This window comes from Botryllus schlosseri, chromosome 3, assembly GCF_051294905.1.
Source record: "Botryllus schlosseri isolate E-star chromosome 3, Bs_hap1, whole genome shotgun sequence".
Classification (NCBI taxonomy): Eukaryota; Metazoa; Chordata; class Ascidiacea; order Stolidobranchia; family Styelidae; genus Botryllus; species Botryllus schlosseri.
This window is the reverse complement of record NC_137238.1, coordinates 3,885,223-3,899,084: the sequence shown is the minus strand read 5'-3', so window position 1 is coordinate 3,899,084 and position 13,862 is coordinate 3,885,223. Positions and strand designations below refer to the sequence as shown.

The window sequence follows — 13,862 nt, the reverse complement described above, 5'->3', positions numbered from 1 at the left end:
CGATATGACCAACTCTCAAGAGCAGAAGCGCACCTGTGCAGGAAAATAGCGTTTGTATATAAATACTCTATGTTTACAGAGGTTGAGGTATATTGGTGTTTAGCCGACTAATCAATATTTGCTTTGCAATTCTATAATTAGTTTACCTTATTTATTGCCAAGTGAGATAGTTGTACCTAATAAATCATTGTTTTTAACCGAAGGCTATAATATGATGTCAGTAAGCTAAACAACGATGTTGCAAATCCAGTTTGATATGTCCGTCGGTTAGAACTAACTCTTTTCGATATAATCAACACATTTTAAATGATTCAAAGACTGATTAATATTGATCATATCCGACTATTATTTTCCAGTTTATTGAGCAAAATCAGCGCAGTAAGTAGTTGTGATCATAAAAGGTACTTCTGTGAGGCCGTTTAAGGTTTTATATACTATTGTAAGGAGACTATAGTGAAAACAAACGGTAGAGGTATGGGAGGGAGGATTAATGGTGTATGATTGACTTGATTATAGCTGATATTATGCGGCAATTTAACGTGGTTACATGTCGCGCATAATCAAAACCATTTGGGGACGATATTGATCAATTGAATGTCATTTTCATAATTTTCAGTGTACATATCCCGTTTTCTATTGAGAGAACTATGAAGACTCCGATATACGGTACGTTCTATTAGTGCAAAGATATATATTTAGCATGTCGTTAGAATAGTAGTAGCAGCAATGGGATTGGAATTCAAAATAGTACATATGCACTGTTATGTAAACTTCCATATAGCATATACCATGCTACAAATATAATATGCAAGCATAAATTACAAAAGTATCGTGACAGATACAGGGGTAGCTATCAGGTCGAAAGGTTGTAGCCTAGGTAGCAAAATATTTAGCTCAATCCCAATACCTCCGCACACTCCTAGCAAAAAACGATGGTATTTACACTCGTGTACCACCTGTGATTTCAAGGGTGTGAATATACACCCGTGGTTCATGAAACCCGGACCTATGCCATCAGACTTGCACCGTGGTATAAATCAAGCACAACATTTTAATCCAAACCATGCTTGTACGTAGGAATTAAGGAAGGTATTACGTAAGCCCGTAGGATTTATAACCGCGATATATAATTCCTGTAGGTAAGTTGTGTTTTCGCGTACCGCCATTTTGGATGTGAACACACACTGTCTTCGCTGAGAGTGTACGGCCCAGTGGCGTAGCAGCCACTTGGCGGTTCTGGCTCTGCGCCAGGGGCGGCAGGCTCCAAGGGGGCGGCAAAATGAGGCTGCACAGTGAGAGAGAGAGATATGGTGTCCTTTTTCGCCTGCACCATCGAGATGCTTTGACGATGGAGATGCGATACGGACTTTATAGTAAGGTCATCTAGTCTGCACCACGTTTTTGCTCCTTTGTGATTGCTGAGCGCCTAGCGGGTAACCGCGGATACCAGTTTTCTAATCTTTGGTCTGACCCACGACCTACCGATCAAGAAGCCGGACGCATCACCATTACACTATCTCGCTAGGCACAGTGTACACAGCCGGCTAAAAGAAGCGCACTTGGTAGTCCTATAGCTGGCGTCCTGTGCAACAGGTCTCAATCGAAATCTAGTGTCGCGCTGATTCCAAAAACACGAATAATATGTTAACATGGTGATGGGAACCACTCCGAAATAGCCGTCAAGGCCGATTGTTCGAAGAGTTCGCAGAAAAAGGAGAATGCGTGGCGAACTATTCAGAAAACGCTGGCCTCAGTGTTGTTGAAGAAGTTAGACCAGGGATGGGCAAGCTTTTGAGCTCGCGGGCCGCATTCAACATTTAAATCCATTCGCGGGCCGCACTATATAAAATTGGGATTATAAACCAAAACGCAATGTTGGTATTTGATTATAGTGAGGACATGGAGATGCATATTTGAATGATTAGTGAGGACATGGAGATGCTTATTTGAAATAAAGCAAGCATTGCTTTGATGATATCGTAAATGCGCCAGAAACAGTGGCGAGATTTTATAGGCTGGTCGACCACAATAACCAAATTTGTCAAAACTACAGAGATGAAAGTCGCGGTCCCGATTCTTAGAACAGGATTGAAATTTAAATCTGTCAGCAGTGATCTGTTCATAGATTTGCTAATTCCACTTTTGGTTCAGTTCCAGGACACACGATGCTGACGCCATCATAAGCATGTTAGCTTCAAACACGATTCTACTGTGTGCAGATAAAATATTTAATACCCTCATTCTCGGCATACAGAGAACGAATTTACCTAAGACAAGCTCGAATCGTTTTTTATAACCAGCACATCAATGAAAAAATTAAAACTGGAGTGACCAATCTGAAATCACACTCCGGATCCGAATTACGTCAATCTCGTTTAGGATTTCTGTTATTTTAGCAGTTGAGACCTTTGAAACTGCGTTAGCTTTAAAATCGGGCTGTCGCGCCAGACATTAAACATAAAAAATAATATAGGAAGTGTTTAACCTAAAACAGTGGTTCTCAAACTTTGCAAGACACCCCCCCCCCCCCCCTTATGATGGTGGAAGATATCGCATCCCATTTATCGTCATATCACAAAAGGCAACCAGGATGCTAGCAAACCTAGCGGATAGTTTGATGGCATGGAAGGCTACGACTGTGGATGAGAGATTTTTAAATATGAAATTCAGACTATAAATACAGAGCAACAAATGTGAATTTGAAGTAAATCGCGCAGAGCGCGAAAAACATATTCGGTTGATCTCAGCTTCGCGCCTTTCTTCAGATGCTTCCACGCCCGCAAGGTGGGCGCGCCCCCCATGCAGTTTGAGAACCACTTGCTTAAAAATATCATGGTGAAATATGCTAAAAAATTGAATCAAGTCCCTGCATTAGTTCGATTTTTAGTACGGATTTATCAATATTTTTAATAAGTTTCTTTAGACTTTCGCGGGCCGCATGCGGCCCGCGGGCCGTAGTTTGCCCACCCCTGAGTTAGACGATGCATGACAGATTAAAACTTGAAGCTGAAACTAGGTTTACCGGCATAAACCACCTAAATAATACGTTTCGATTTTTGAATTCCCGCGCGCTGCTGCAAAGCGAAAGTCACAATTTATTCACCAGCGCTTTTAGAAGCACTTATGACGACAAGCTGGACTTTTTGGAGTTATCTGCGAATATTGTCATGCCTTATACCTTCGAATTAAGGATCATATAAATCAGAAGATTGCTAGCTTTTCGTACAAACCAATATGAGGGCCTCTAGGACGAAAACAAATTAAGATATGATCACCTGAAGTTGTTCAACTTGAGATTTTAAAAGAGTTAAGAGGCTGATGCGAAGCAGTAAAACCGCGTTGACCGTAGTGCAACAGCGTTTGATGTTTTACAGTGGTTAGTTAATGCAAAGCTACTTGATTCGACACCATGTTTATGCTCGTGCCTGAAAATTTATCTGACCATTGGTGTTTCAATTGCGAGCTGTGTGAGGAGCTTCTCAAAGCTCAAACTGATTAAGTCTAATTTACGTTCTACCATGAATGATGATCGGCTATCATCTAGGCTTACCATACGTCGAGGATTTGTCCTCTTTTTTGACTTTTTTGAAAGTGTCCTCGGAGGACGCCCTTCTGTCCTCTTTTTTGAGATTTTGTCCTCTTTTTTGAAAATTTAGGTCAAATTTAGAGCAAATTGCGAGTGATATGCCGCAAATTAGCACAGAAGTGACGCTCCGGCGGATATTTCGGAGTGAAAAACGGTGAATTTAGCTCTGAGCGAATTCTACTCCGGTTTTGCATCTTGCAAATTTCTGAAAAAGTGTCATACTCTTTTTACATTTTCAAAATATGGTAAACCTACTATCATCTCTATGCATTCTGTCTATAGAAAGAGACTACGTTTAAAAACGTGAATTTGAGGATATTATCGCTGATTTTGCTTTGAGGCGGCTATTGATTTTCTATTTTCACAATACATTCGTTCGCAATTTCTTGTCTTTATTATTTTTGGCCTTATTAACGTTGAGACGGCGAGGCTGAGACGCGGCATATTATTTGTAATTATTTTTATTGACAAGATTGTTTGAACATGAATCTATGTCCAAATTTGCTGCGGTCTACTTAGGAGGCGGCATTTTAAGCATGAGCCAGGGGCGGCAGCACATGCTGCTACGCCAGTGGTACGGCCCAGGCATTTAATCACTGTTGCCCTACCTCGCCCAAACATGGCTTCATTGATCATTTGCTGCCATCGTTTACTTATTCTTTTTTTTACTAACATTTTTACAGCCAGATTGTATAGAGTCAAATGTACCTGTTCGATGCGGGTGTGACCAGACTAGTTGACCCTGAAGGTCGTATCGATCATTCCTATCTAAAACCGAATACTGTGCATGCATAATTGCATCTTTTCTGTACCACCATCACTGCCGTATGTTGTTATGTATTTTGGTTGGTTGGTCTCTCGTTCAATTCTTCTGTCCATTCATCCATCGATTGATTGTGATATGATTGAACATACCAAAATCTCGACACTGTCGCCAGGTAGGAATCGAAGCGACGCAAGGACGCCTAAACTATCACCTCTATATATACAATATGATTGATAGGAATTTTAAAACTATTCTGCTCTACTTAGCTATTAACATAGCATGCTCATAATAAACTGTGATGAGTCTAGGAGTTCCATTACAGCTGCATTTCATTTTATAGTGCTTGGACTGCTTCTCGCGTCTTGCAGACTGTCCCGTTGCGATATCTGCATGGATATTCTCAACGACCCGGATCAGGAGTATTCGCTGAGCGACGTCAACAGTTGCCACAGTAATATCATAACCTGTCCATAGGATTGCATGAATCCAGCTACGATATTATCCACCTAAATCCCGCCCGCATTCTATTTGCCATTCGCAGTGAACAACGATTCAAACATATTTACAGTCGACTCTGCTGAATTCAAACAATTTGGTTTTCTCACTTTTGAAAGAGTTAAGCGGTAAATAAACTGTGCGCTTCATGGTCGTGCGTAGAGGCAAACGAGGTATTCAAATTACGGTACTGCAGCTACACTATACTGCATTAATTGACGCGCATCGAATTAAATGCGCACGTACTTTAGTTTTCCCTTGAGGTTAGTTGTGCGGTGCAGTATTTTAGATCTCAAATCATTTAACAAATACCGTATACGGTATTAGAGTTCAAATCCTTTATGAATTCGCCACCAACGCAACCAACTTCCGAACAGTCAAGGCAACTTCTTAACCGTGGTGGGCAATTTCAATTTTTCTGCTAAACTTTACGGTACCAATCTGTTCTAAAAGATGCACGCAATTGTATCCAATTAAAATGAATCTGGAACGGCTTTGTATGAGTTCATTGTCGATCGTTGCTGCATGGATAGCCTTTGTTTCACTATAACCACTCATATTGTATTAAAACGAACGAAGTACTGTTTATTGTGCAATAACCTAACGATAAGAATTGCGAGCCTGTGTTTGAATTAACCGTAGATTTTTACGTGCAATTATTGCTTTTGTTGCGTTCCTAAGCATTTTATCCAGATAAAGCGGTCGTCACGGTTATCCGGTGTCCGAATTAAACGGGGTCGACTGTGTCAAATGAGAGGTGGTTGGTACCAAAATACTATTACATGTCCGTAGTACTTAATTCAAGCCAATTTGCACGATTTACTCGGGTGGTAGATGATTTCAGGCTATTCTTCCACTGTAGTAGCCTACTCAGCACCTTTTGAATAATATATTCATATTGGAATGAACCCGAATATTATCGGTTGACGCTCGCCAGGAGTAATTGTCAGCAACTAGTATAGAATTGGAAAGAACATTATATATCAACAATCGGATCAAAAATATGACGTCACCGGCATGAAATTCCGAATAATCGGGGCGATGAGCACTTCAGCTCAATATACTATTTTTAGACTTGGTTGGCGTCTTTCTTGGAGGCGACTTCTATCAAAATACCCCAACCCAGTATGTGCCTACTGAAGGACTTCCTGCACCATCTAAAAAATAGTACATTGAGCTTAAGCGATCTCATCCCCCGATTATTCGAAATTCCATGCCGGTGACGTCATATTGTATGAGACGATTGTTGATATGCAATGTTCTGTCCAATTCTCTACTAATTGCGGACAATCCCCGCTGACGAGGGTCACTCGAAAGTATTCGGGTTCATTTCAATATGAATAGACTGTTAAATTGCATATTGAAGTTCTGTACCTCCAAGAAGCTCTTCAACACTTTCTGACGCAAAACTATTTCCTGTTTCCGCTCCGTAAAGCAAAATGTGGTTTGGGGATTTATTTGTAACACTTTTGTGAGTGAAAATACCATATTTACTGCTGTATCATGGTGGCAGATTATATTTTCGAAAATTGCCGAGTGTACGCTGTCGCGAAGATACATCCTGCAATCTCGAAGATAACCCACATCCGATTTGCTATTAAAAGTATGCGACGTCTTGTCATAATCTACTTTTCAAATTTACTTACTTGAGTACTTCTCAGACCTTTTATTCATTACTTCTATATGAATTAGCTTTGGAATGCCTTACAAATCGTTACTTCAACCTGTAATTAAGAAAATTAGACCATTACTTCTTAATCTACAACACTAGCAATGCTAACGATACTTTGAACAGCTATGTCTAAAATGTGTCTCCCAATTTTATATCTCCTTTCTGGTACGCAGTCGGTTTATTATTCCGTGTATACTCTTTCTTGAGATACTACACAGAAGAGGTTACGCGTTCTATTTGCAGTGAAGGATACTGGATAGTTGAGATATATATGAATATGTAGGGTGCACAACTACTGTATAATATGAGAGTAAAATTCCTTGTGATGGTTAGTTTAACAACGCGGGTTGGAAGGATCGTAAAATGTTTATCGCTGTTCCTTACTAGAATCTTATTCCCATTGCTTGAAGCGATAGATTATATAGCTACCAATGCAGCATATGCAATAGAACGGTAAAACTGATAACATAGCACCTCGTATGATCTAAATATAATACGGCGTATCGTATAAAATCATGAGGTTAATTCAACAATATATGCTCGCTGCAGTTTGATTTATACGAGGTTCAAACTCGTGTTAGTGCTCCCGCTATATCAACAATTCCTTCTGTCTTAATTTCATGTGTGCGACTATTTTATAACAGAATGCGGAGGGTACCTGATTACTGACGATGTTCGCTCGGAACCAATAGACTCGTCTCATCCGCCATCTACACCAGTGGTTCCCAAACTTTTTCGTTGTGAGGGCCAAATTTAGAATTTCAGAGTGCGGTCGGGGCCGCACGAATACTACGGCTATGAAACCGACCCAAACAGTCATCATGGCTATTTCGGAGTAGTTTTATTGCCCTGGCGAGATTTCAAAACTGTACACTGTTTACCGCTGCTGCATTGGGTGTCCGTTGAGTGAATCAGCTTTTCTCGCCTAAACGCGCGAAGCGCGAGAAATGTATTTAGTTTCATGACTGAATCGGTCATGTATTACTATCAATTTTCATCCTGTCTCTGTTCACGTAATCTGATGTACCGGTAGAGCTGAGTGAGGTGTGTTTGAAAAGGTATAGGCCCCCTCAATAGTAATAAAACATCTCCGGGGTATACCCGTTGGCAGGAACGTAGCAGCACTTCTTCAAGACCCCGGGCTCCCATAGGGGGATAAACTGATCGACCCCGCATCACGTTGTTCGCTTTTGCCACGAAATTAAAGTTGTACTGTTTAGTGAGACAGCGCGACGCGCGAATATTTCGATAATTCATGGTAAAATCGGTGAATAAGATCGGGAATTGAATGGATGTCCTCTTTGCCCACGTAATCAGATTTACCGGTAGAGCTGAGTGAGAGGTGTCTTTGAAACTGCAAAGCCCGTAAAATTAAACATCTTCGGCGGGTAAACCCCTAGGTATGACTTCTTTACATGATGTTATTTCGTGACCTCCTGTCTGCTATATCAAAAAATGTAGAATTGCCCAAACCTACTAAACTGAAAGATCACACGATTTCAGATTGGTATTTCTTCACTGGCATATAATTTTCTTTCCTGCAGGATGGTATTTGTCTTGTGAGGTTCAGATTGCCAAGACAAGAACATTCGGCGCCAGTCATTTAGGCGCCTTTATGGACAATTAAACCTATATGTATTTTGTATATATATAACGAAGTCTTTCGTATTTCGAAGTTTTTGGTCAGCATGAATGCAGTCCTTTACGGCCATGGCTTTCATGTATTTTGTATATATATAACGAAGTCTTTCGTATTTCGAAGTTTTTGGTCAGCATGAATGCAGTCCTTTACGGCCATGGCTTTCTCGCAGCCGATCGTTCTGAAACACTTCTTGGAGTCACATGTTATATGGCTTAAAACTTTATGTCTTGATGCGTTGTGGTGCGGTCATGGCCAACGCTGATATGCCAATTTCTATAAATCTTGCGTATTTTTTCTTGGGGAAGAGTACCCAATAATGAAGATATGTAGCGAATTGAAATCGCACCCCGCGCGAAAATTTTTTGAAAAAGTTGCATAAATTGTCAAAAAATACTCTATAAGTTATGTTAATTCACGAAATAATTTTTGGTCCCCTTCCAGCTCGGCCCCCCTCAATTGGGGGGTTTGAGCTGCGGCAGTTACGGTCCTGACTATAGGACCACCAATTGTGCTGCTTTCAGCCGGCGAAGCAGTATGCATCTCGGCGTATTCAGCCGTGAGCCGTCCCCTTTTAATTTGATTTTTCCTCTTTTTTTGATTTTTTTTAAAACTTTCCTTGGAGGACGACCAAATGTCTTATTTTTAAGGATTTTGGTTGCAAATAGGGCTAAATTCGACTGATATATATTAAATCAGCACTGTAGGAACGCTACGGGGACTATTTCCGGAGCTGGACCGGAAAGTTGACCTTTTTTTTCAGTCAACCACCTGTTAATGTGAAAGAAAAACTGTATTCTCCGGGAGTTGGGCCTCTTTTCTTTTTTTAGTCAAGCGACCACGAAGTGGGAAAAATTTACCATTTTTTCAGGATTTTCCACCGGTTTTGAAAGTTATCAATACCTTTTTATATCTATAGCTACTGCTTGTTCAACTGGAAAGTTAGGGCACATTGCATTGAAACAGCAGTGACGTAATGCTAGCAGTCTATACTCACAACTTTCCTGAAATTCTATAATTAAAAACTACAGAGTCCAAGTCAAGAAAGAGTATTTTATAAATATAAATTTTATTTTTTGTCATAAATCGATTTCTTAATATATTTTGGGGGCCGCAAGAAGGCTATCTGGGGGCCGCATGCGGCCCTCAGGGCCGCGCTTGGGAATCACTGATGTACACCATCACAGTCCCGACTGGTCAACAGTTCTGCGTGGTGTGCTACTAACGATGGCAACTATCTCGAGGTAATGTCGCTGCCTGCTCATTATTCAGACTTCGCTGGTTTCATCCTGATGTAACTGTATGAAAAGACCGAACTCACAATGTTGATACACTTGCATAATATATTCATATGGAAATAAAACCGAATATCAGCTGAAAATATTCGGGAATCTTTTAATATTAATATACTGACTGCATTATACAATTTTATATTGACATGCTGCACCTCTAGCAGTTTCTTCAAATGTATGCAGTGTAAATTAATGGTTCGAGTTTCCATATTTTACCATAGTACAGTCTGCAAATCCATTCAGCGGCGCTTTCTGGTAACCTACTTAATTCGGCATTTACGCTCGTCCCATGTGTGAATGAACGACATACACGGAGATAGCTAAAGACATTTCCAAAATATGCTACGATCTAACTGCATGGGTGTTATATGAGGAAACCAGTATTTTTCGACTTCATATATGATCTACATATGTGATTTCTGTATTCGCCTATCATACTATATTCTGTTCTGCCAGATTCAATTTATGCATCCTACGAAGATTGGCGGATTCAAAATAGCCAGATTTGACGGCAGTCGGGTACAAACGTTGAACGTCTACTATGAAAATGATATCGGACAAAATTACTTCGCGAAAAATCATTCCAGATCAGAGGTAAATGGAATGGCGGTGTTCGCAATGATAAACTCTTACATTTACCTTATCAATATTTTTCTTCGAACCTCTACATTCCAATACCTAGTCCTGAAGTAAATCAAGACAACATTTTGGAAATTATTTCTTCACTGACTGATATATAGGGTTATCAAATTTTGGAAATGTGAAAAGAGGACACTTTTTCAAAATTTTCAGTATTACAATTCTGGAGTAAAATCCGGGAAAATGGTGAATTTTTCACGACTTTCTGGTCGGTTGACTAAAAAAAGGGCAACTTTCCGGCTCAAAACCCGGTCGCATTTTTCTGGCTCAAGTCTAGGAAATCACGTCGTAGCGTTGCTTGGCCGCTGATTTCTCCTACATCTCGTCCAATATCCACGTATATTCATTATTCAACCATAATTCTCAACAAAGGGACAGATTCCCAAACAAGAGGACATTTAGGCGTCATCCGAGGACACTTTCAAAAAATCAAAAAAGAGGACAAATCCTCTTAAAAGAGGACTTTTGGTGACCCTACATAGAACTAACGCCCATTAAAAGGCCGCAACTAACCAACTAACAACAACTGATGATACGAATTACTAAATGCCAATTTAGCTAGGAAATATTGGACATAGAATCGATATTTCAAATGTACGGGAATACCGGTTTGAGAAGGGAGGCGTTTCGACCCCCAAAGCCCTACCCCTGACTGTGCCACTGCCAATAGTGATGACTCTTCGCTACAGAAATGGCCGCAATAACACCACACAACAAGATATCGGTATCACCATTCAGTTCCAGTTCAGATCTGGTTGCTTTATAAGTATTTTAATCATCCACAAGAACTAGAAGTATAACTACTCACATTTCAAAATTAGCAACTAGAACTTAAGAAAAACAGTGAATTGGTCGTTTGTACAAGGTTGACTCGCGAATTAAAAGTGATCGATAATAATTTGTGTACAGATATTCACCGCGAACGAGAACGACACAATGGATGTAATGCAAGATTTCGCAATGCCAATATTCGCCAAACTCATCAGAGTTATGCCTGTCCTTAAACACGGCGCGGGATGTCTTCGTATTGACTTTTTCGATTGAGTTAGTGAGTAACACGAATTTATACTGATGATAGCACTCTATAAACGCGCAACGTTATCTACCGCGGATCCAAATAACTTCCCACATCAGAATACTTACCAGCAAATTGGAATTCATCCCGAATAATTTGATCCTCAAGATCTTCATTTCTACGTATATTAAACATACCTCTGAAACATAAAAATCGAAACCCTAAAATAACCCTTCGAAACCATCCCGATGGGTTCTTTTACGGTTCTGTGTTTGCTGGGAACATACTCGACCTCAGCACAGCAGACTTTCAGTTTAGTAGAGCGAAGCACCCGAATCCGAGTCAGCTGTTGCAGTAATCAATGAAGCTTAGCCGATTACCCAATCAAGAACCGTGCTTTTGTGTTAGTAGTGTATGTGATCGGTCGCGAACTAACGTTTTTTGCATGGGGTTCTTATGGGCGGGGTGGCACGGTGCCGAGAAACCGGGGGTGGCACGGTGACTCTTATGTCTTATGGCGGGGGTGGCACGGTGCCATTGTGTCATATGGCGGGGGTCGCACGATAACCCTTTTCAGTATAGGCTGCGGCGGCACGGTGACGTGAAAACTCGTGGTCGTGACTCGCCTTTTTTGCTATAGGCGGTGGCGGTGATTCGCCTGTCATGTATTCTTACGGGATCTGTGGTGACTCGCCATGTGTTCTTATGGGTGCGGTCGTGAATCGCCCTTTCGGGTATAGGCATCTCTCGCACGGTGTGGAATATGTATCAGGTATATTGATCACGTGATTGGTTCTTAGTTAATGTTTACATTCCAAATTATTATATATGACCAATTTGAAGTAATCCCAACGTTTACGGTGAGTGCGGTATAATATATCGTTATTCTTATGGACGCGGCGATGATTCGTACTTTGGGGTAGAGACTGCGGGCGGCATGTCGTACTTTTAGCAAAAAAGGGTGTGAAATAGTTTGCTAAATCTAGGAATCACTTGCTTGGTAATATTTTGGTAATTAGTTTACCACAGAGCCGGCGTAGACGGTGATTCAAATACCAACAATAGCCGCGTTCACATACTAACACTTCAAAAAGGTGTGAAATATTTGTAAAATCCTACGATCGCCCACAAGATAACACCTCAGACATAGGCATCTTTCACGACTTGGTGTCATAACCATACCGATCGCTCACGCGGTGAAATTTTAGTAATCAGTTTGTCACAGAACTCGATTTCGCTGGTAAGATTTAATAAGTAACGACTAACAGAACCGCCAGTGTCGGTAACTTGAACAGCAACAAATTGCCACTTATTTCCGTCCTAACCCTAATCCTTTGTGAAGTGAACGCTTATTCAAAAAGGTGTGAAATAATTTTAAAATCCTACGACAGCTCACAGGGTAATGCTCCAGACATAGCGATCGCTCATGATTTGGTGTTACAGACATACCGATCGCTCACAAGGTAATACTTCCGTAATTAGTTTGTCACAGAGTCGTCACAGACGGTGATTCGTAAACCAACAATTTGACACGCAATCGCTATATGTTTTGACACCTCGGATAGTGGTTGACTTTAGTTGCGTGATAAGTTCCATGAAAATATTCAATCAATGTATTAATTTGTCAACTTGAAATGAAACTCACTAAACAACTCAAGTTAATTCGTATCTTAATGTTTTAATTCGGTACAACTCTGATCCTTTTAGAAATTCTTTTAATGCGATCTTTTGAATCGACCGTAACCTGAATATTACTGACGCCGACTTTCAGCCACTTCGAATTATTCGCACATTCCGCGTCGCTGTTTTCACACCTATAGAATCAACACCAACTATAACTCTACAAGAATCAAGAATCACAAGTATGTGCATTATACAGTTATTGTCTTTATCAACTTGAAATCAAACTCTTAACAAAAACACGCAACTTATCATTTACCAACTCTAGTATTACCAAAAAATCAGGTAGGTCTATTGTTGATTGAAAATCCTTGAGTCCTTATTATCAAAAACGTTATAGTGCGGCGTCGGAATCCATTCGCGAGATGTACTAAAGGTAAATACAGATAACCCAAAATGAACTATCTCGACTTTGACATAGTCTGAATTGAAATAGATTGACAAACATAACTACCAACTTTCACCCAGTCACATTTCGAAATTATACGCATATCGATTTGAAACAAGTAATGAAATATTACAACTATATTCGCGATCGAACTTTCCGTTTGGCAAAGATAGTTTCAGAAATACTATCACTATGATATCTCAACATTTTAACATCTTGCCATACACAAAAGAGTAAAATACAAAAACCTTGTCAAGTCAATCCGTTTGTAACTTACCCAACCAACTCAACAGTATCCTTATGAAAAGTAGACAAGACTACGCGAGTAATCACCACAATCCAAAATCCAAAGCAAGTTCGGTTGTATTCATAGTCCGCCAACTCGTATTTTTTTATTCAACTGTAAAAGTCGTTACTATTCTGTAACCTAAAGTAATTACTACTCGGTGCGCACAACTTGAGATTAACATATGTTTTGAGTATATGATATTTGAATGTCTGACCGATGTAGTTAAGAATTCATTTCTTACGATCGAACACCGGTGTTACATTGAAAGTTATCATGTTGTAAACATTCTTATTAACACGTTGGTTTGACATACGAGATTTTGTAATTGTCGATCACGACTTGATTAATAAATTATGACTTAATTAGACCGGGGTTGTGTTAAAAGTTATGACAGCAACAAA

General features: G+C 40.1%; 2 long non-coding RNA genes across 2 annotated transcripts; both read left to right on the top strand.

Annotated features, from left to right (window-relative positions):
* The first annotated feature begins 235 nt into the window (after window positions 1–235).
* Window positions 236–7,276, top strand: LOC145435364 (uncharacterized). Its single transcript, XR_013913826.1, has 3 exons — window positions 236–666; window positions 4,693–4,803; window positions 7,164–7,276. It is a non-coding gene; the product is annotated as an uncharacterized LOC145435364 (long non-coding RNA).
* Window positions 7,277–9,335: 2,059 nt separating this feature from the next.
* LOC145435363 (uncharacterized) lies at window positions 9,336–11,133 on the top strand. The gene is made up of 3 exons (XR_013913825.1): window positions 9,336–9,402; window positions 9,907–10,044; window positions 10,999–11,133. It is a non-coding gene; the product is annotated as an uncharacterized LOC145435363 (long non-coding RNA).
* Window positions 11,134–13,862: the final 2,729 nt, after the last annotated feature.